The 22,313-nt window shown below is 39.9% G+C and overlaps 1 protein-coding gene across 3 annotated transcripts in view; it reads left to right on the top strand.

Annotated features, from left to right (window-relative positions):
- The window catches only part of HTR1F (5-hydroxytryptamine receptor 1F), a 104,521-nt gene that overhangs the window by 34,552 nt on the left and 47,656 nt on the right, over positions 1-22,313 (top strand). For all 3 annotated transcript variants that reach the window (XM_074532503.1, XM_005491008.4, XM_074532510.1), the window contains one exon: positions 14,540-14,640. The gene's annotated coding sequence lies outside the window, so the exon portion shown is untranslated. The remainder of the gene's footprint in view (positions 1-14,539; positions 14,641-22,313) is intronic.

Genomic DNA, 22,313 nt, shown 5'->3' with positions numbered 1-22,313 from the left:
CCAGCCAGTCCCATGACCTCCCCTCCCAGCCCACTCCATGACCTTTCTGTGCCCTTACCCACAGGGCCCAGTTGGATTCAGCTGGGGCTGATCTGCCCCCACCACCCTCCTTACCTGAGTCAACCATGTAGGGAATGCACTCAGCAGACAATTTTATCATGCTGTTAATAATTGGAATTGTTTTAAGTGAACAAAACATGCTGCAAAATGAGTAGGCAGTAACGGTAACTATTATCACTTGCACTATTCATGTGCAGTGACAAGGCAGTATGACCTAACTGCAGCTTTCCTGTAGTTCAGCTATTATAGACATCACAGCTGTGATTTCCAAGAATGGTCTTGGCAGTTTGGACACGCTGCTGCCAAAAATAATAAGGGAATTGCAAGTTCAGTGTCACAGCCAGCTTTAAACATTAATTCATCCTCTGATTTTGTTTACTAAGATCTAAGATCTCTGCTTCTACTTTCGTGTAATCACAGTCTTCACTAAAAGAGGATCTTGGGGATGTGTGCAGGAGCATTCCTTCTCAAATAGGAATAGATCAAAAATTAAATCATTCTACCATATAAATGAAGGAGCAAATTCTACATAAAAGCAGAATTAGTTTGCTGATTGAAAGCAAACAAAGAAAAAAAAAAAGAAAACAGCTAAATCCCTTATTTTATAATGGGTGTTCATTAGAGCTTTCAAAAGTGTGATCTCCTCTAGCCACACATTATGGTTTAAAAAATGTGATGAAACTCACCAGGTGTGGGAGTAACAATATAGACTGTCAAGGAAAACAATATATAAACAGATACAAATCAAAACAGAGAAAGGCAATCTATTTAATCATTTACATAGGGCTGCAGTACCTTATGATTTCTCCCAAATATCATTCACTGTAATATCAGAGATTAGTTTTCTCCATAGAATAGTACTTTTAGAGGCAATCATCTACCAATTAGTATTAATTAAGATCATAGAAGATGAAGTATTGTATAGGAAGCAAGTCTCTAGGGTGAGAAACATTAAAGCATCTGTCTGCTTAATGGCTTGAATCCTGTCTGAGCACTCAAGCCCACCCTTCTGTCAGCATCCACACAGGCACTCTCTTGCATCCTGCACTCAACCTGGTTCTTTTCCTGCTTCCCAGGAGTTTAGAAATGGAGACTGAAACACTCATTTCAGACATGACACTGCAAGAATTTGGAACGTGTTGCACAATGGATCTCCTATTTCCAAGTGTTCCAGTTTACTTTTAAATTCAAGATGGAAAAATATGTTCAAGCTAGGGAATCTGTGGGAAGTTGTGAGCTAGGTACATCTATTGATAGGTTCTTCTGGTCAGAAATGTTCTTTCCCCTTCCAGCAGCCCCATCCTGGAGATCAGGGTGGTCCCTGGACACTGCAAGTGTGTCCTTGGTGCACTTGTTATCAGGAGAAAACAAAAAAAGGAGAAAAACTGGAAAAAGAAACCAGAAAACCTACAGGTCATAACTGATGATAACAATAGGGAAGGAGATTAAACAGGATTTTTGGTAGGGGAATTTGGGCACCATCAGCCCTGGAGATAACATCCAGTAAGCAACAAAGAGCTGACAACAAATGTCACAGCCCTGAGCCAGGGCAGCCAGGCCCCTCAAAGGGAGAGGTGACAGAGGGTGCTGATGCCCTCAGTGTGGAGAGAGAGGTCAGGGAGAGGAGAGCAAGGTTCAGGAAAAAGGCACCTCTCATTTATACATCTACTGGAGGAATGGGGTGAAAAGATAGATCAGTTTATTTGTAGAAGATTCTAGTGTCAAACCCTCTAATTTGGAAGGAGAACATCAGCCAGCAGGTAGGACTGCATGCTGGGCAGAAAGCAAGGAGGAAGATGAAAGGGAAAAATAACAAAAAGAAGCAGCAGCTAATGGAATCAATTTCTGAAAACGAGCCTAAAGAGTTAGAGATGCATGTCCCTGCCATGCAGAGGTCTAAATGTGTGTAGGAGGAGAGTGGGGGGTGGGAGTTCATGCAGGCAGAATCTGACATTCAGTACTGACTCTCTCTGTTGTCTAAAGTTGTTGAAACCCCCTCCTAAAGAAAGCATGCTTTTACTATTCTAACATTTTCTTCACTTCAAACACTGAACAAAAGAAATTCAGAAGAAACTTTTTAAAATCATGATGGAAGAAAACACACAATTAAAGGTGACTGTTAAGAGCAGGTATCACCTGAGCTTATTTTTGTTTTCTAAATCCAAGAAACTGTGTGAAATCAGAGTATAAAAGAGAGAAAGAAGGTTGCTAGAAGGTCATTTAAACAAGAAGCTTCTTAAGAGATGTATACATAAAGTGTATTATGTAATCCCAGTCACTCAGCAGGGTGTCAGAGACCTACTCTCTTAACAGACTGTACCAATACCTGAAACACTGCAAAACACTTATTTATGCTTTTGTGTTTTATAGTGATCACAAAGAAAAGCCTTCCCTGGTTTCTAAGTGTTAGGAAACAAATCCTACTCAGTTTTGTGAGGTGATCTCTCCTGCAGATGCTGTTGTGAACCCACAGAGCAGAGTCACAAATTCTGAGCCTTATTTGCAGCCATGTAATCTCACTGCTCCCTGAAGAGAAAACAACACATGCAATGGAGATCAAAAACACTTAATGGCAGAGACCCAGATCCCTAGAGACAAACTAACAGCAGAATAAATGCTCTGAGTCATGAAATAGCCAAAAGGACAACTACTGACATGAGGTAAAGCTGAAGTCTGACAGAGTTTGGGCTTTTTGGCATTACCAAAGAGGTTAAACAGTCAAAAGAAATCTTGTTAAACACCTGTTCCTTGCATTTCCTGCTGTTGCATCCAAATGTTATTTAAATTCTGTTCTTTAATTAGTTTTCAGGTTACAATATCGTGTCACCCTCACAGACAGTATCCTGCTTCTCCTTTTATTCAGCCCTTTTATTGAGATCTGGAGACTCTTGGTGTCTCAGTCCTTCACTCATATGCAAACATATACATAGATATAAATACATCTAATACCCTGTTATGCATTTTCTTCATGATTTTCAGTAGCTGATACTTTTTTAACATGCTATTCCTGCGCTTGAGAATGATGAAGCCCAATATCCAGAAATTTTAAGACGCACAATGTAAAAATATTTACTTTAAATGCTCTGAACAAAAGCACTCTTAAAAAAAAATCAGCTGTGTCCTGTTTTCTGCTAACCAGCAGGAGAAAAAGAGGTGAAAAAGGTGCAGTGATCTCTGGATGCTGAAATTGGCCAGGTCACTTAATCAGGCATCAAATCATTTAGTGTGAACATAAAGGAGAGCTGTAGCTTTCAGTTCTTCCTTCAGTTTTTAAGAGGGCATGGGTTAAGTCAGGGTGTACCCAGAAGATGAGGAGGACAGGGATGAAGAGAGAAGCCTTTGGAAATTGCTTTTGGCTTTTGCCTCTTCCCTCCCCTTTCCTTCTTCCACTTATGTTTGTTCTCACTCTGAGCAGCCTCCCTTGAAACTCCACTCCTGCTGTCAGCATCCAGCATTCACCCTCCTTGGACCTACTGTTCTCTCAAACTTTCTGATACATCTGGAGCCACCTGCTCTATTTTATCATCAATCCTTCCCTTAACCTGCCAAGCAAATATGTTACGAAGGAAAAATAAACATAATTATTGAATTCTCATTGCCAAGCTCCTTAAATATAGTCTTTGCCTGAAATGCAGCCTTCACCCAGAGTTCAGCAACACCTTCCTCATTCAAGAGCATCCATATGCTAGTGGGTTTTGTCAGCAGAAGTCCTCAAGGTCCTGCACCAACCAGCAGTAAATCTTAGTCTTCAGATCAGCATCAGCTGTAGGCATTCACTATGTAGGCCTTACAAATTGTATGCTCCCACATATTCCATTTGGCTGCCCCAGAAGTGCAGTCTCTGTGTGCAGGGAGTCACTCTCCTCCTTCCTATTTCTCCTAAAACAGCCAGAGCATCAAATCTGACCTTTCTCCTGCTTCTACCATTGTCCTTCCCTCTGACCCCCCTTCCCAAATCTTGGCCAGATCAGACCCCCATCCTTGCCATCAAAGATTTCAACTGTGGCTCCACCACTGGCACACCTTGAGCACGTTCTGTCTCAGCTGTTACCGTCCCCACTATAAACCAGGTATTAGCCACTGCAGAGACCTTTCCCACAGCAGAAATCCTATCTGCTCAACTGGCCACCTGGGTCCTGTGGTATTTAGGAGTAAATCTAATTGCTTAGGCTCTTTGAGCACAAATCATAAACCCAATAGCAGCATTAACCACATCCATGCAGACCACGGCTAGTTATGAGCCATTTCCACATCTCCAGCCTTGCTCATCCAAACTTTTCCTTCTGTGGAATCCTCCAGACCCTGAAGATTATGCTTAAGCTTAGGGCTAGCAAAAGCCCCCCTTCTTGCCAGCACTGTTCCATTGCTGTGCCCTCTTTCCTGTGTCTCTTGCCCTGGCAAAGTAGCTTGAGAACAAGCCCAGTAAGGCAGAAGAGAATCTTGGCTCAAGTCGCTCCTTCCCAGGCAAAGAAGAGCAGCGATGGGTGCATTTTTCCAAGCCTACTTCGTGTTCCAGCCCCTACAAGCAGATCAAATACTGCCAGAGATGGAGATGGCAGCAGTTGCTAGGAGCAGTTCTGAGGCAGTCACAGTCTCCACAGGAGCCACCCTGGGGCAAGTGCCAGACCTCCTTTGCATCACATGAAGTGAGATACAACAGCGACTATCAGCTGACACATCTCTGTAAACACACAGCCAGGTGTTCTCTTGAGTCTTGACAGGTGCCACATTGGCTAAGAGGGGCTTCAAACAAACCTGGGATCTTTCCTGTTTCAGTCTCCTCACTTGGAAGATTTGATATTTTAAGACTATTTTCCTGCCAGCTAGCTGAGCTTGCAGCTCTGCCTTAACTTTCCAGTCAGGATAATGAGACGTTTGGTTAGACCTCACCACTTCTGGCTGAGGTTGTACCTTGATTCCTACATTGGAAACTATTTTAAGAGGTGGGAGAAGGATTTTTAGGACAGGGAAGCATTACTCATGATTGAAAAGTAAGCAGTTCTGTCTTCAGAAGCCAAGGGGGAGGATATGAGCCTGAGGTTTAGGACAGGAAATAATGAGATGAAACACTTATCTGTCTTTTCATTATATATCTATCTTCCTTGAAGATGTTTTTTTCACTGAGAGAATCTGAATATGGAACTCTGAGATGTTCTGCACATTTCCTACTTTACCTCACAGTTTTTATCTGAATTTTTGCAACACCAAATCTTGGCTTCAAATTCTTGAACTGTCCATAAACAATAGTGGAAAATTTATGGTGGTGCAAGCACAATAGAGTTCTCATAAGAATATAAAAGAAAATATTCTATTACTCCCCAAAAAAATGCTCTGTGTGCACTTCAATATTTTCAATATAAAACTGATTATCTAATCTTCTGCATGAACACTGTGTACTTAAAATCAATAGCACTTTTCCATTTTAAAACATTTTGATTTTGAAGACTGATCTTTCTTCTACCTGTACATTCCTGTCATTTGCAATGTAAAGGGACGCTGAGGACAATGAAAAATTTGTTTTCTGTTTGCTGGCACGGAGTGAAAGATCCAGTTTCAAGTATGGTTAGTTACAGCAGCTTTGCCTACCTTTATCCACTCCACTGCACACCTCATCCCAGCCTCTTGTCCTTCTCTGACCTCTCCTTGCTTACTCTCTGTTTTTGCCCCTGGCATGGGGGTTGGAACTTGATGAATTTGAGGAACCCAAGCCATTCTAGGATTCTACTCAATGTCCTATTCATTAGTAGGACAGGCAGGAAATGTCATGCCATTGGTATTTGTCTGCTTTGAAGAACACCTACCACTCCTTGACAGATTGTGTGGATTTTTCTATTAAGAAAGGAACAGATTTGCTCGCTTCTTTTAAAAAGCACTTTCACCTATTGTTGCTACCTACAGCTTCTTCAAGGCAGGTACTTAAATACTAAGAAGCTTTAGGTCCTAACAAGCTGAAAGCACTTCTGCAGCTCTTTTACTGAGATCTGTATCTGCCCCGCTCCCTTCCCTTTCCCTATTGTTAGATGCTTGGTTTCTCAGAAGCGCTATACATGGTGAATAGATGAGCTGTATCTTGAAAATTCCCAACTTTTCTGTACATCTTCTCCAGAAAACTGGCAAGCCTAAAAAGTTTAGCTGCAAGTACGTCAGCGTGAACCGAAGAGGTGCACATTGAAGGCAGTGACTCACTAGCTCGCGATGGAGTGGCTTTGTGCACTCAGCTTTTTCCCACATTAAACAGTTCTAGGAGAAAAAGTTGGGGGGCTGGAGGCTATTTTGGGGTTTCTGCTTATGTGTAGACTTCTGCTCCATTTTTGCCTCTGGTTTTGTACAAAATGAAGTGAACCTAGTAAGCCTTTCCCACAACAAAACATGTTCAATAAACTCCTTAGTCTATCATCCATTTTTTTCTAGGAATTTGCCAATATAACCTCAAGTGTGCAAGATACCCCCACCAACTCCACAAAGGAAAAAAGAAAATTTCTGTAGAGAGAGTGGTCTGACAAATGTGTGCATTTATATAAGCCTGCAGAAACTGGATGAGGTACAAGTGACCATCCTTAACATTGAAAACTTATCTGGTTTCTGATCCATAGTGAAAGAGAGCACTGACAAATTTCAAATCTTTGCACACAGAATGGACAACAGATAGTGCAGCTATCTCAGCAACTGGAGTGAATGAAAAATAAAGTGGTTTCACTCACAGCAAAAGTCAAGCCATTAAGAATTTGCAGCCTGTAGCTGGAGAGGGGTGAATGAATGTTTTTGTCTCAGAATAAATAATAGCAGCAATGGTCTGTGACTTACACTGGAATACAGTAATTACCATGCTGGATCATAGGGTACCTCACCTTTAATCAAAAACAGGCAGAACACTAAACTGGCCACCCAGGGCTGGAAAAGGATGAGGAAGAGAAGGGCATTTTCTACATTTGGTACTAGAAACTGAACTCTGTGGGTTTCGAGCCATAGCACATAATTTTAAAGCTAAACCCTACTGTGAAGCATGGGCATTTTTAATGCATAGAAAGATACAGTTTGGTACTCAATTTGGCAAAAGATTTTGGAGGTCTTTTCCCTGAAAATGTAGAAAAATCTAGACATCTTTACCTAAGTCTGTGGTCTCTCTACTTGATAAATTTTTTTATTCCAAATGTAAAAGAAAGCTGGCTATTTCTCTCTCCACTCTCTTTTAAAGAGAAATGCAATTACTTTTGAGCAACTTTCAGGTACAAAGCAAAAATAAAGAGTGCACAGCATTTTCAAAATTCCCTTATTTCTATGGCATTAAAAATTTATTTCTTCATAAAAGAAGTCCTACTTTTTCCTCATTTAATTACAAACCTCTCTACAATGTTCTCAAATACATCAACAGAAAACACTCTACGTGCAGAAAGTTAGAAGTGATTTATAACTACATATTAAAATGATTGCTTGAGATGTAATCTCAGCCAGGCTGCCAGTGAATTTTCCTAAACAGATCCAGCTTCTGGATATGGCTTAAAGATTGGAGTGCTGAAACAAAATGTAATTTAGCAGAATGGAGAGCAATTCTTTGACTGCACATCACCATTAAACACATCTGTTTCAAAAGGTACCTCTGCCAGCAGCATCCTTTGGAGCTGCATTCACCAGGGCCTCGCAAACAAATATTGTGAAAAAGTTGAGATTCTTAAATTGAATTTAGTTGAAAGCAGCAGTGAAGGATAATATAAACATTTATGTTAGCTCTACAGACCTCCTCTGGAAGAAAAATATGAACAAGTACCTTTAGTGGTCCCCTGCTGTATATCCATCACCATTTCTGTGTTTCACAGCTCTTCCCCAAAAACTCTTCCAGCAGCAGCACCTGCATCAGGAAGAAGGGAGTTAGTCCCAACATGTTCCTGTAAGCCAGCATTATATCCAGAACCCCAAACTGTGAGTAAAGATGAACCAACACCAAAGTTGTCTGTCTCCAAAGGGTTGGCAAGCCATTGATAAAGCTTATGGCAAGATTTCCTTTCATTTTCCAAGAACTTTGTCTCCTTTAAATCTTGCATCACCAATAGCTATACTTTAAAAGAGAGTCACTGTTTCAGGAAAGTTTGAGCCATATGATAACTTTGCTAAAAGAATGTTACACAGGACTGAAGGGCTGCCTGCTCTAGAGACATGACCTTTTGGGGTGTAAGACATTTGTCTGAAACAGGCAGCACACAGCCTGCTGTACCAGTCCAGAAACAACATGCACCTTTTTTAATCCCATTATTTATTTCTCCATCTGTTAATCCCTGTTTTTCCTCACTAGAAGTGCTCCAATTGAGTGATTAAGTGACAAGAAAATGAGCCCATTTTAGCAACAGAGATTTTGCAGAAAGATACTGGTGTACATCATAAACTTAGATGACCAAGAACCAGCAGGTTACATCAAGAAGCCTATTAATGCAGCTAAAAATGCTATTTACCTTTAATTGTGAGCAGACTGAGGTATTTCATTATTTCCTTAAATAAGTCACAGATTGTTCTCCAAATCACTTTGTAAAAGACATTTTTATTGCCAAAACAAGAGCCCAAAATTTGTTATGGGAGTGACAGAGATGTGGAATTGTGGTTATAACTATGTTGGCAGAGAAGGAGGTAGTTTTACTGCATATTTCTTTTATTAATCAAAATAAACATACTTTCTCCTTGAAAGTGAAGTTCAGGCTTTATTTTCAGTCTTAATCCAGAAATCATCCTTTTCAGATTCCTAATCTGTCAAAGCTTGACAGACAAGTCCTGAAAATTGTGACAAAACTGTGGTTTACAAGTCTGAAGATAATTCATATCACTCTGGCTCATCTTTACCACTTTTTGGAACTCTTGAGTAACTTTTGACCTTGTTGCAAGGCCTGAAGAATGTAGCATTGTTTATTGTTTTTTAAAGCAGATGAAGGGGCATCTTCATTAGATTTCCTCTACTTATGTGACTCACTGAGGAATGATCCATACAGAAGAGTGTAAAGCAACTCTGACTACTTGGCCCTCCTTCTTGTGTCTTATCTCCTCAGACTTCAACCTTTCAAAGAGTGCTAGAGCTAGAGTAAAATGTCCTTCCAAGTAGTTCACAGCCATAGATGGGAACTTACAGGTTCTTTATGATCCAACATTCATTTCCACAAGAAGGAGTTCTCTCAGTCATGGTTAATCAATGCCTGGGAGCCTAAATGGTTATAAATATTGTATCCATTACTTGGATTTATACTTCATAATTGATTCATCCTGAAGCAAAAGAGAGGGGAGCACACACTGGTGTAATTCTGTTGTAATTCCACTTAAATTATGTAATTCCTTAACCTTATTAGCCAAACTGGTACTGGTTTGACATTAAGCAGTGGGAATGTTCACAGATGGTGAGGACTTGCTTAGCCACTGCTACTTTCACACTTGTGTGGTGCATGTGAGGATACAGTGACTCAGTTTACAGTTTAATACAAACAAAAAAAAAATCTGTTGGGGAGAAAGAAACAATCCCACAAGTGTAATCTGGCTTTTTTTTTCCTTTGAGTTAAAAGTGATTCCTCTTTGCAACTTCACCCTGCCTTGTGCATTAGGAGCCAACCAGCTTTATGTAGTCCTCATGGCAGAAATGGGTCTTTAGGAGCAGTGCAGAAATCAGTCTTTCATCCTGTTCAACAACCAACAATTTTTCCTTGCCATAAGATGAGGGCAGATGTGGGAGGCAGGCACAGAACATCCACAGCCTAATCAAGACAGGTCAGGCAATCTCATCTTTGTGCTTCTCCTGCCCAGCTCTCCTTTAAATCCTCATCTGCAATTAGTGATGACATGTTTCTAATCCTCTTCATGCAAGCCATCAGAGGACTGTAGCTTCATATGGGAAATGGTAGGGGAAGAAAAATACAGAACAAGAATCCTTCCTTCTTACAAAAGCGTTCAATAGCAAAGAAGGAGGAACTAAAAATAAAAAACAGACAGACTGCAAGGGAAGTTTGTTTAGAACTAAATAACTCCACAAAAACAACTGGGCTTTTGCCCAGCTTATTGCTGTTCCTTTGTGGGATTGAGATCTTGTTTAAGGGTGCAGTTTATGCCTGCAAAATTTCATACTGAAGTAGTTGCACTGGTGAGTAGATATTATCCTCTTCAGGTAATAAAAGAAATAATGATAACAATCAGATTTGTTTCTAGAATTGAACAGTAGCTTAAAAACTGTCAATTAGGATTACTCACAAAACCAACCATCCTACATATTTAACTCTTTGGTTTGCTGCCACTTTCTAGATTGCAAAAGTTTCTTTTTTATTTTATGGCAATGGAAACTGGAAAGGGACAGTTTATTTATACACAGATGATGTCATATAATGCTTCATCCTCGGCAATATTTATCATACTCAGATAAATGTTATTATTACCATCACCACCATCATTCCTATACAGAGGAAATATATTTTGAACACATTTCTCTTTTTTTCCTCTTGTGGCAGAGAGTTTTTGACATTTGAGCATTGACTCTTTCTTCTTATTTTATGCATTTGCCCTCTGGCCATTGTCAACCCCTGCAGTCTGAATAATGAATTCCTCTTTATTGCACTGTCAGGGTGCTGTCATTATTGCAGACCTCTCCTCCTCTGGAAGGCTGTTTTGTAAGTTATTTCTGAAAAGATATACTACATATGTGTTTGGGATTTATAGGACTGTACTGATCCATCATTTTCCGGAACATGAGATGCAGCCACTGTAAATTTAAAGAAAAAGACAATTCTCACCCAGCTATGGATGTCAAGCCATTCTAGGGAGTATTATCTGCTTCTAACTCCTTGCTACTTTTGTACAGGAAACACAAACTCAGCTCATGATCACAGAGAGATTTCTGTTTGCCGTTGCAGTAAGATTGTAATTTTCTTTATGCTACCTTCACTTCCTGCTGCCTTTTGAGAAGACAAAAACTTGTGTGTGATCTTGAACTTAGATCTTCTGCATGATAGGAAATGATGCTGCCAGCTGAGCCTTTAAAACAGCTGTTAGATTCATGGAAAGCTGTTTTTCTTCCATAATTGTCCTAGGAAAAGGTACCATTTTAAAAAGTCCTATTTAGCATCCTCTACACGGGAAGAAACTCACTTTTATTCTTCTCATGGAATTATTGCAGATATTTTTAACCACAAGAAAAGCTTTCCTTCCAACATTTCACGAGATTTTTCCCATTGTGATTCACAAAACCAAAGCCCTCATAATATCAATGTCTTTGCTAAGGAAGGAGGGCTGGAATGGATAGTTCTGGGTTTTGGTTACTTGCAGACTTCACCCTCCATAATAAATATGCAGACTTGAAGTACGATTACCATGAGGTTTGAGAAGCAATGGAAACAATAAATGTGTTTCAGAGGTGGAAACAGGCCCAGAATTTCTTCTGCTGGACTACCTTCCCAGAGGAAGTTGCTGCCACACAGAAGACTGTTGGGATTTTGAGCAGATGTGAAATGATTTTATATTGGGTGAAAAAAGGTTTGGGTTTTGTTCAGAAATATTAAGTCTTCATATGTACAAAACAACTGCAAATCTTTTAATAGCTTGACTTCTGTTTAATAAACGAAACAGAGAGTTGATAGGACTTGGGGCAATTCCCTTTTTTTTTTTTTGTTTATGTGGGGATCTTCTACCATAATAAAAATTCCTCTAATTGTAAATTGCCCATCAATAGTTCCAAAAATCCTTATTTCTGCAGTTTTGTAATGTCTTCTTCTCTGTCTTTGCCTGCATTTAGCACTACTTTAAACCCAGCCTCACTTTACTCATTGAACATTACCTAATTTTTTTTTTGATGCATAAAAGAAAGCATAAATCCATATGAACATTGCTTTCCAGCTACATAAGATTCCTCTTGGAGATGTCTGTTCAGTTCCTGTGCTGATCCTCCCAGTCCAGGGTGCTTACATTTTAATTAAGCTGAAACTGCTAAGGTAATGATAATGAAATTATAATGATAATGATAAATGAAGAGGTAAAACATCCATCCATACAGCTGTATCATCAACAAGGACTCCCACATCCTTCCCATTCAGACAAGGTCTTCACAAGAGCTTGTAGGCAGCTTGCAAATCTCCCTGCACAGGAGTGGCTGGCAGCACTCCAAACAACTCCAAATAACAGGGAGCAAATACTGATCTGAACAGCCAGGGGGCCTCCAGATCCCCTTCAGAGGTCACTTTCCCCATTCAGACAAGACTGAAGTCATGGGATGGCAGTGCCAACAATTAAATTCTTGACTGTGTAAGCACATGCAATGTCAGAAATATTCCCTTTTGCATTAGAGGACCAGAGGAGAAATAGGGAATGCAATTGGAGATGAGCTGAATGTAAAGAGCTGTGTTGAGATGAAGATGAAAATGTGAAGATGCAGAAGCTGAAAAATAACAGAATGGGAAAAGGATAGACTGCAGGGGTAAGGCATGCATGAAAAAGAGCTTGAGCTTGTGAAGAAAGATTTCTTATTTGTTTGAAAAGCCAAATAAAATCCCTGAGGTATTCTGGTGCTGCCTAGGTGTTCTGATACTTAAAATTTCTTACCTGGGAACAAAGGTGCAAGATGTCAAACAAGAACTAAAGCCAGCTTCCTCTCCATCCACCCCTTAAGATGGAAATCCTTCTGAGCATTTTAAGATAACCCTAAAATTATCCCAGCTCTTGTGCACTCCTGCAGTCTTATTCAGACAAGTTTTGCTACATCTGAAGGAGTGCGCTGAGAGAAAAGGATGGAGGCAATGGTTACACCAACTTCCAAACAAAACCAGACAAAAGGGCCACTCTGCCTCTACCTCTGTCAGTTCCTGATGGTCATCTGGTGGATGCTCAATGAGATACAGCCAAGTGGATCATTATGTCCTGAGTGCTGCATATTCCCACAGCAGATCGTGCTGGCCCCTCTGCCTTCTGTCCTTTCTAACCTTGCCTAGAGAGAGAGAAATCTGAATTACGAAGGAGAGCAGGGAAAAACAGAGCACAGGCACTCATTTTACTTTTTAAACTCTGTTATTACTGCCAATAAGTTACATTTTGAAGGTTAATGTTCTGTACTAAGCAGGAGGCTTAATTTTTGAAAAATGTCTTACGTCTACCAGCAGAATGGGTACAAAAGTATAAGAGCTTTTACTTTCCCAAGTTTTTGCAACACATGCAGCACTGATGTTGTAACTCAGGATTTGCTCGGTGCTCTCACCTTTCCTTTCACAATAATAGAACCAGAACTTCCCAAAGTTGCCCTGACGACCTCAAGAAGCCACATCCTTTACTATCCTAGCCTAGCCCACAGAACCATGGAATCAGTAAGGCTGGAAAAGAACTCCAAGATCACCAAATCCAACCCTTGACCAAGCACCTCCTTTTCTACTAAACCACAGCACTAATTGCCACATCCAGTCATTTCTTGAACACCTCCAGGGATATTAGCCATAATTCCAGCAAACATGTCTGAAACCACCCTCAAAACCTGCCCCAGAACACTCTGAGCTGAAAGAACTCATCTGATACCAAGTAACAGCCAAATCTTAGCATAATTATATTCTGGATAAATTACCATGTTATTTGATAATGTGTGAAAAATTATTAGGTTTTATCCTTTTTTTCCCAAGAAATCAATGATATTTCCTTATTTCTTTTGTCACTTTGTCTTCTTTTTATTCATTTTTCTCACTGACTGCTATTCTCCTTTGAAACAAGAACTGCTTTTGTTATCTGATTTTCTACATTTTAAGCACATTAGCTATTTAAAGATTTTATATTTAAAATTAAATCAGCCTACTCTTGGTAGAATGATATATTTCTGCACTTCACAGTGCAGACTTTTCACAGTGCATATTCTTTTGCATTATGTTTCCTCTTTAGGCAGTTGCTTGCTGTGAGACACTGCTAACTGGGAAAAAAATATATTAAAGTTGGGAGAATGCAAGAAACAATGCCTTGCAGTTCAAATATCACATACTCTGGCATGTTTATCTCTTTAGCTTAATAACAGCAGGTTAATACTGCACAATGCCAAGTGCCCTGGGCTCCTGCTGCAGTCAGTGGGAGTTGACAATTAGAACCTGACAGATGCACCCGGGTGCTAAAAGCTTGAGACACACTAAAACTGCTGGTTTGGCTAAACTTCCTTCCCCTTTGCTTTAACAGGTCGTTTATCTTCAGCAAAGTACAAGTCAGACCTTTCAATTTCTCCGGTTCCTCAAGTGGAGTCGATTGCTGGCGTGTCTAATCCTGCAAGGCCCTTGCTGGTCATTAGCTCATTCCAAAGTATTTCTGTCATCACCAGCCATGCTCTTGTGTGAACTCTGAGCAGGGGGAGCTCCTGGCACTGGTCTCTAAGCTTTTAAACAATCATTCCCAGCTATTTGGAGAGATCCTGAAAGCTACAGATTAGGCCTGAAGAATCTTTTCCTTTCCCTGAAGGAGACATCATTGTCATTTACAGAGCCTATATTATGGTTTTTTTGCTTTCTTGCAGGTTTCTGGCAGTATCCAGTGTTACTAAGGCTGATTGAATTCCTACTACCAGTCCTATTCCCAGAGGCAGCTTTTCCAAGGTGATTCCTGACACAGGAGATGGTGAGTTGCTTTCTACCCTGACACACAGAGACTTTATACATGTGTTTGGGATGTACCTGCTTTAGAGATCAAATTCATTTGGTTGGGTCTTCCATAGGGGTTCTGCAAAGCAGGTTGAATACAGAGTTTTGCTGACCTCTGCCAGACTGACCTCTCCTTAAAGTAAAACAGGAGGAGAGACAAGTCTGCACTGCAAAAAGCCTCAAGTGGGAGCAGGGAAACACAGCCAAGTGAGGGTTGACCTGTGGGGTTATTGAAGGCTTAATGGGGCAATCTGAGCACACTGAGTGCAGTGGAAAGCTGCAGTCCAGCCAGGAAAAGATGTCAAAGAGGACAATCAGTTGAGAAAAGCAAAGCAGTGGATGACAGAAGGATGACTGAATAAATGAAGAAGTCTGAGAAATTCAGGCACTGCAGAAGCAGCTTAGCCTGCAGTGCTAGATCTGAGCGACCTTCTCCACAGCCTTGGACATTTAAACACTCAACATCTACTTTAACTGAGGGGAAAGAAACAATGGTGCCAATATAATGCTTCATTGCACAGATATATTTTAAAGACTTAACCTTTGCAAGACATTTTGAAGATGGAAAGCCCAGCAGCACAAAGATATTTTGTGAGAAGACTTTTCTCCATTTTTGTATTAGCCACCGTATGCTTGATTTTATTTCTGGTTTTGCCTTGTGCAGTTTCACCAAGTAACGTTTTCCATAGCCTAATTGTAGATTTTTAACAGCAAAGATGAAATCTCAAAATCCTTGTTTCCTGAAGTCATTTAAATATAACAGCTTAACATTGATAACATTTCAGTGGTAATGTATTCAATTAGTTTTAATACAAAAATGTTTAAAAACAGAAGAGTAAATCTTCCTGCAACAATATCATGAGAAAAAATTGTCATTTAACACTGAGATGAATAATAAAGCAAATAATAATAATGTTATTGAATAATCAAGCAAAAAGAAACAAAGTAAATCTTCAGCAATCATTTAATTGCCTGAGCAAATGAACATGAAATATGATTGCTCATAAATGAACCTGAAAATTCCATATGTTGAGACAGAGTATTCATGTGCCACCATTTGACATTCAGAGACTTTCTAAGGTATTTAACCACCTTGTGTTTTTTTTTTTTTTGTTTGTTTGTTTTGCTAGAGGAAGAAAGACCCTTAAGGCTGATGTGTTCCCATGTTCAGCTCTCCTTACCCTCATCTATATCTACACAAGTTCTGACCCCTACCATCTCAGGATTGTGTCCACACTCTGAGAGATACAGCAAATTGCATTTTTTAAAGTCTTACAGTAAGAGGTAAAGACAAGGTTGCTGCATTTGTCATAAGAGAAAAAATCAAAAATGTCACTGGGTAGCTCTAAAATGGACTAAAGTCATCCTGTTGGTTCATGGTACTGTTTAAGAAACCAACAGATTTTAGTCAAAAATAGATCAGAATAGGGGCCAATTTCAGCCCTTCCAAGCCCTTGCTGATTCCATGAAGAGCATATACAGAAAGACAAAGTTCCCAAACTTGTATTATTTCCTACTTCTAAGTTGGATTTTACCTTGGCCAGGAATTCCTCCAGCTGCCAGTTGTACAATTCATAGAGAAAAGGAAGACTTTTATACTGTATCTGGGAAGTTCAGCAGATTCAGGTGTGGGGAATGCTGGGTTTGAAAGCTTCTCTTTCCTTTACTCTTGTCATTTTTAAAACCTATTTTCTCTCTTCTAGTTATGGGTTTTTATGTAATGAAAGAGAAATTTTGGCTGTTCCTTAATTCTACTGTAATACCTGTGGTGACATTAGAGAGAGAAATTACCTGGTAGGAGAAAATGAAAGTGAAGCATAAACAGAGCTTCTGTTTCTGATGGAAATGGTTTTCCTGGCTGCATGCTGGTTTCCAAAAGACAATGACAGGCTGGCAGCTTGGAGAAAATAGGTCCTGACAGCGCATGTTAGTGAGCTGAGCACTTTCTAACACCTCGTGTCACACAAAGCACTTGCACACCATCTGTGCTCCAGCAGCCAAGGGTTGTTGTGTCCCAGGCAGAGCCTTTTGTCTCTGCGTAGTCACGGCGAGCAGGGAGCAGGTTTACAGCACCTGTCTGAGGCTGGATGTGTGTCAGCTCCTCCTGCTGAGCCCCCGAGTGTCCCTGAGTGCCCACAGCCTGCCAGGAGCAGCGGCACAGCTCAGCACACAGGCAGAGAGGAGTCAGATGGGAACTGCTTGTCTTGTTTAACGCTGCCGTGGCTGCCTGAAGATAAGAGATAAAGATGGGAGGGAGAGGAAGAGGGAATGCAATTCAAAGGCAAGCACGTGCCTCATTAGTGCTCACTGTGCAAGTTCCTTTTAATCTCTATAATATTTTTCAGTACCTTTTCAAATATTTCTTTTTAAAAAAGGATTTTATATGGACAACGCATTTCTAAGATAAATATAAGTAGCACAATCTGCTGCTTAAATAGAGACCAGGAGGGTAATTAGAAAGCATATCTTGATTACAATAAATTGCCTTCTTTGAGCAGCTCTAGTGTTTGTCATTATTAAGTTGTAGGTTTCTCAGTGTTGGAAGAAGGGAAATCATTAAAACTAACACTTACATAAGTAGCATAAATGATTATCCCTGATAGCACTGTCAGGCACAGGTTTTGTGCTAGTAAACTCCTAGATGCCTATGGCAATTTAAAAGTAACTGAGTTGCCAAAATTTTATGTCATTTTTTAGAATTAAAAAAAAAGGCAAGATCTCTGGAAAAACAGCCCCTCCCATACAGTAAGTAAGCCCTAAATGCAGTCTCTCCTTTCAGTATTGTCATCTTTGAGGCTCAATATTTTTCTCATTATCATCCCTTTTTCATGGATTTTTTTTCTTACTTTAATGATTTTCTCAGGCACATAGCTATTTTCCTTGGCTATCTTGCTTCATTATGCTGATGGAAGCAGCCTTTTAATTTAGGACATTCTTATTAAAAGTAATGCATGAAAGGCTTATCTGAAAGATATATTGGGTTGGCAAGAGATGCAAATCAAAATGCAACTGTCTAGGTACTCAATTATATATTTTAATGGAAGAATTTGAGTAAAGCTCAGGCAGGAAGGGAAAAAAGTACTTATCAGCATCTGTCATTTAAATTACCAGCATATTGGTAGACTGTTCCTGTATCTCATACCCCTCAATAAGGCTGAGACTGAAGCTGAGTCAGTGGACAGCACTGGGCTTGTGAAGTCTGTCCTTCTGCAGTTTTCCAGAGGAATGAGATATCCCTGCAGCTTTTTTCTTCTATGGATTAAGTACTTGCATCTTCCAACATCTGGTGGGCTACTTCATCTTTTGTAATCCATGGAAACATTTACCACCTACTTGCCTTTGAATGGACTCCATTATTTTTTTCTTTAGTGTCTCAGGAGATACTCTCTGTGACTTGGGCTGAGGGTTCTCCACAGGAATTCACATCCCCAATGGAGTGATGCCTCCACTGGGGCCCTCACCAGACATTGAGCTGTCCCAGCTATATTTGGGACAGCTGAGTGTCTCATGGGGGTTACTTCTAGGTTTCAAATTTGCAGGGCTTTCCTTCTCAGTTCAGTACAACACAAGTGACTGAAGTTTACTGAAGTGGGCAAGGGCATCCTGCAGGCTCGTGCTGACCAAAAGCTCACATGACACAAGTCCTTCTGCACATGAGCAGAGAGGATGGCAGTGAGTTTAACCCCTGCAGTGCCCCATGGAACTCACCATTAGCTCTTTGGAGCTGATGTGTCCTTACTGCTCAGCCTCCTGGCAGCCACCTCAATCCAAGGCCTTTGCAATGCAGCAGAGGTTGCAGGGATCTCTGTAATGCTGGGATCAAGCATCCTGAACAAGTACAAGAGCAGAAAACTGGCACACAGACTCTTCTAAAACATGAATGAAGACTCTCTGTAACTTACAACTTCCTAAAGGGGAATGTAATGCAGATTTTAAGAGCCAGCCTTTAAGCTCACATATTGCTGTGCATGTAAGGAAAGCAAATGTGCTCTGAAAGAAACCTCAAGGTCATGGAGTACTCTGCTTCCCCACCTCCAGCAGCAAAGAGAATGAGCTTGTCATCTCACTCTGTAATTGATTCATATCTAATACACAGCTTAATTTTATTCTTTTTTAGTTGCTGTCCATCTTTTTATTTTACAGCAGTCTGTCAGCTGAAAACTGGCTTGATGGTCAAACAAAATGTCACCACATAAATATTAACATTTCTCTGTTTGTAGGGGCTCAGCTTAAACCATTTCTGGAGTTTGTAGGCAGAAACAATGCTGGTAGTGATGAGTTTTCCCTCAGCACTGAGCTAGAGATCATCAAAACTTTTGGATCATCTACTTTCTTTTTCTGATCTCCATTACCTGCAGTCTTTTAAGATATGCACCAACCTAGACTTTTAACAGCAGCTTAACAACAAGTCATCATGGCAGACAAAAGTTAGGATTTCAAATAGAAAGCTGAAATGAAGGGAAATTTTGGATTTAAAATGGAAAACTGAAAAGAAGATAGGCCCTGCTTGCACAAGGGTTTCATTTTGGCATAGGTACCATTAATAGAGAAAAATTGCTTCAGCAAGGCTTTTTTGTTCAAATATTTAGGAATTTGCCTGACATTCACTCAAATCTTAGCAGGCTTAGCTACATTCAGAAGGACTGATAATTTAAAGATTGTTTTACTTGGATACAATAGAGTTAATTCAAAGAGTTTTATCAAAATTCTCACCTGTTAAATTTGACTTTGAGGTTATTTTAATTATACTGGAACCTTCTAACTTGTTAGAAAAGTCACTGAGATGCCCAACTTCAATCAGAAATTCAGGACAATTGGTACAGACACTGAGGCAGAAGAAGAGGACCTATCAGAAGACTGTACTTAATGAGATTTCCATGAAACATCTGAAAAGCTGACCTTTGCCAAGCGCTTCTTTTATCATGTATTGCCAGGAATGTGTTACTTCTTTAGGTTATGTATCTGCAGGAGAGTCTATCAGCTAAAATCATGCAAGTTGTAATCCTGCTGAAGCCAGTGCACTCTGGGGAGGACAATTTTAGCTACAAATGAATAGGGTCATTTACAGTTAAGATAAGGAAAAGCAAGTTGCTGCTACTTCAGTAAAATGCATACACTTATAATTACAGGGGGAAGAAATTTTCAGACTTTGAAAATGTGTTTTTAAAAATGATGTTAACTACAATATTTGATAAGCTTGTGTCCTGTTTTGAGCATAGTGTTATCACCTAAATATGTTTAGCTGAATTAAACAAAGCTCAGTTAGGGCAGATAGGGTAGGTACAGCTAAGCTGGATCAATTAAAATCTATTAGAACCCATTCCTGCTGACTATCACAACAACACCTTTCAACCAGAAAATTGCCAATTATTCCTTTTACTCAGTCAAAGCTTAAACACTTAAACGCTAAATTCTAGCCTTTATTTTCAGGTACTTATTTGAGTACCTGCAAATAAAGGTTAGAATTCAACTCACCAAAGACAGACATCTTGAACCAATCACTCCAACTTTCTTTTTGCAGTAATAGAGAGAAGCAGACACTGTGAGGTGCAAGGCATCTGGTGTAAATAGGTCAGCACAATCTCACCCCAGTATTTGCTTCACTCCTCTCCCAAAAAGGGTGCCCAAAGTGCCAAAGAGTACCTGTCTAGCACAGATTGCTTTTAGCTTAGGCAGATATAAAAGGAGGTGAGAGGAATTCTACTAAAAGAAGCTGAAAAACTTAGGAAATGACAGTTTTGTTTCCCTCTATATAAACAGGTGCATGAAACTTCCTCACTCAGTAGGAGTTGGTGACTTCAGGAAGAGGAGTTTATCAGAAACATGGGAAAGAAAAAAATGTTAATTTTTTAAATTAAATTCACCTTTAATTCACAGGGTAGATTAACATAAGCAAATACCTTTGGCAACATCCCCAGTGCAGGGGAACAGGTAGCATGGTCTGTTCAAGAAATGCTGGCCAATCTTTAGTGAGCAGCAAATTCCAGGGGTTCCTGTATGTGACAGCTGTTGGGTGCTTTTAGTGTCCTTGCTGCAGAGGTTTTGACAAGGTCTGTGCTGTTTTGAGCTTTGTCTCCCATGACAGCTAAGGGCTATAATCCATAAAAATCAAAGCTTGCATGTAAATGTTGTCCCGAAAGAGTGTGTTGGGTTTTATCTGAGCCTGTCATTAGAAACTTGTGCCCTGGGGTCTTTCAGGTCCTTTCTTGGGAAGAAAGATCAATATTTCTGTAGAGAAAAAATACAAGGCAGCCAAATGTAAATATTACTTATTCTAAATACAGGATTTCTTGATGTTCTCTGACCCAGAGCAGCTTCCAAAGATTAAACTGCTAACAAAGAGCTGTTTGACAAAACAGGATCCTTTGGAATCAGCTGCTGACATGCTGGAGATGATGGAGCACCTAAGAGACTGATGATAGCTTGGAGATGGAATGGAAATACAATGCATTGTGGTTTTCCTATGAGGCAACAGACCTTAACACTGGCATTTTTTGCAGAATTCATTTCTCAAAAATCTATGAAGTCTGTACTAAGCCTGTACACTTTGTGAGATTTTATTTTTCTGTTGCTCAGATTTAATTGAGCTTCCACAAAGATGTCAAGGCCACCAGCAAGGTCATCCTATGTCAGATGTCAGGGTCATAAAAGACAGCTAGAATTTCTCAGCCAAGAAAAATATTCACTGACATTTTACAGTGACAAGAGCAATTGAACTTTTCTCTGCCTGCCTCTGAAAAACATGACTGCTGGAAAATATTCTAACGTATATTTCCTGGAAATGTTTCTTTCTTCTTTTCCTACGCTGAAAAGAAAATAACCCAAGGCAGACAGAAATTTCAACCAGCTGCTTAAGGTTAGCTAAAAAGTAGAGAACAGTAGAGAAATAGGGCTTTGGAATGGAAATTTTGAGACAGTGATCATCAGATCTTCACCTATCCCTGCACCAAGCTGGAAACTTAGATTTAATTCTACACTCCTTCAGTGAGTTGGTATTTACTTGGCCAGGCAAACAAAGGTCCAGTTCTCTGAGTCTCTTATGAGAATACTATTTCCTTTACTTTGGAACAGGATTTGGCTTTAAATTATAAATATGTATACTGCTAAGCTGGACAAACACACGCATCCTGCCTTCAGCTGTATCTGAAAGAGTAGATAGGATAGTAAAAAAAAAAAAACAACAAAACAACAGAAGATCACCTACTTAAATATTATTATGGCAAATTGCATCAGTAAGCAGTTTGCATTTTGTTATTGCAGCTTACAAAAAGGCAACCCTAAAACACAAATATGCTGTGTTTGACTAGGAGGAGACATTAAACCTGCATTTCAATTTCATGTCTTCAGATATCTTGGTCATCACCTCCATAAAACGATTTCTAAAGTTTAGCAGTTATTGCACTGATTAATTATGTAAAATAAGGAAGCAGCTGAGAAACCTGCTGTGGATTCAGGCTGGTACTTAAAATAATAGAAATGGACTACTTGGCAACAAATCTGTCTGCCAGATACTGAGCTGCTACTCAGAGAGATGGATTTTGAACTGACCCATAAGAAGAAAAGGCAAAAATTGACAGTTTTGCTGCTCTTGCTCACCAGGACAAGGATATTGCTGGGTTTGGTCTTTTTTCTTTCCCATCTCTTTCACTG

This window comes from Zonotrichia albicollis, chromosome 2 (genome assembly GCF_047830755.1).
Source record: "Zonotrichia albicollis isolate bZonAlb1 chromosome 2, bZonAlb1.hap1, whole genome shotgun sequence".
Taxonomy (NCBI): Eukaryota; Metazoa; Chordata; class Aves; order Passeriformes; family Passerellidae; genus Zonotrichia; species Zonotrichia albicollis.
This window is presented reverse-complemented; position numbering and strand designations above follow the sequence as displayed.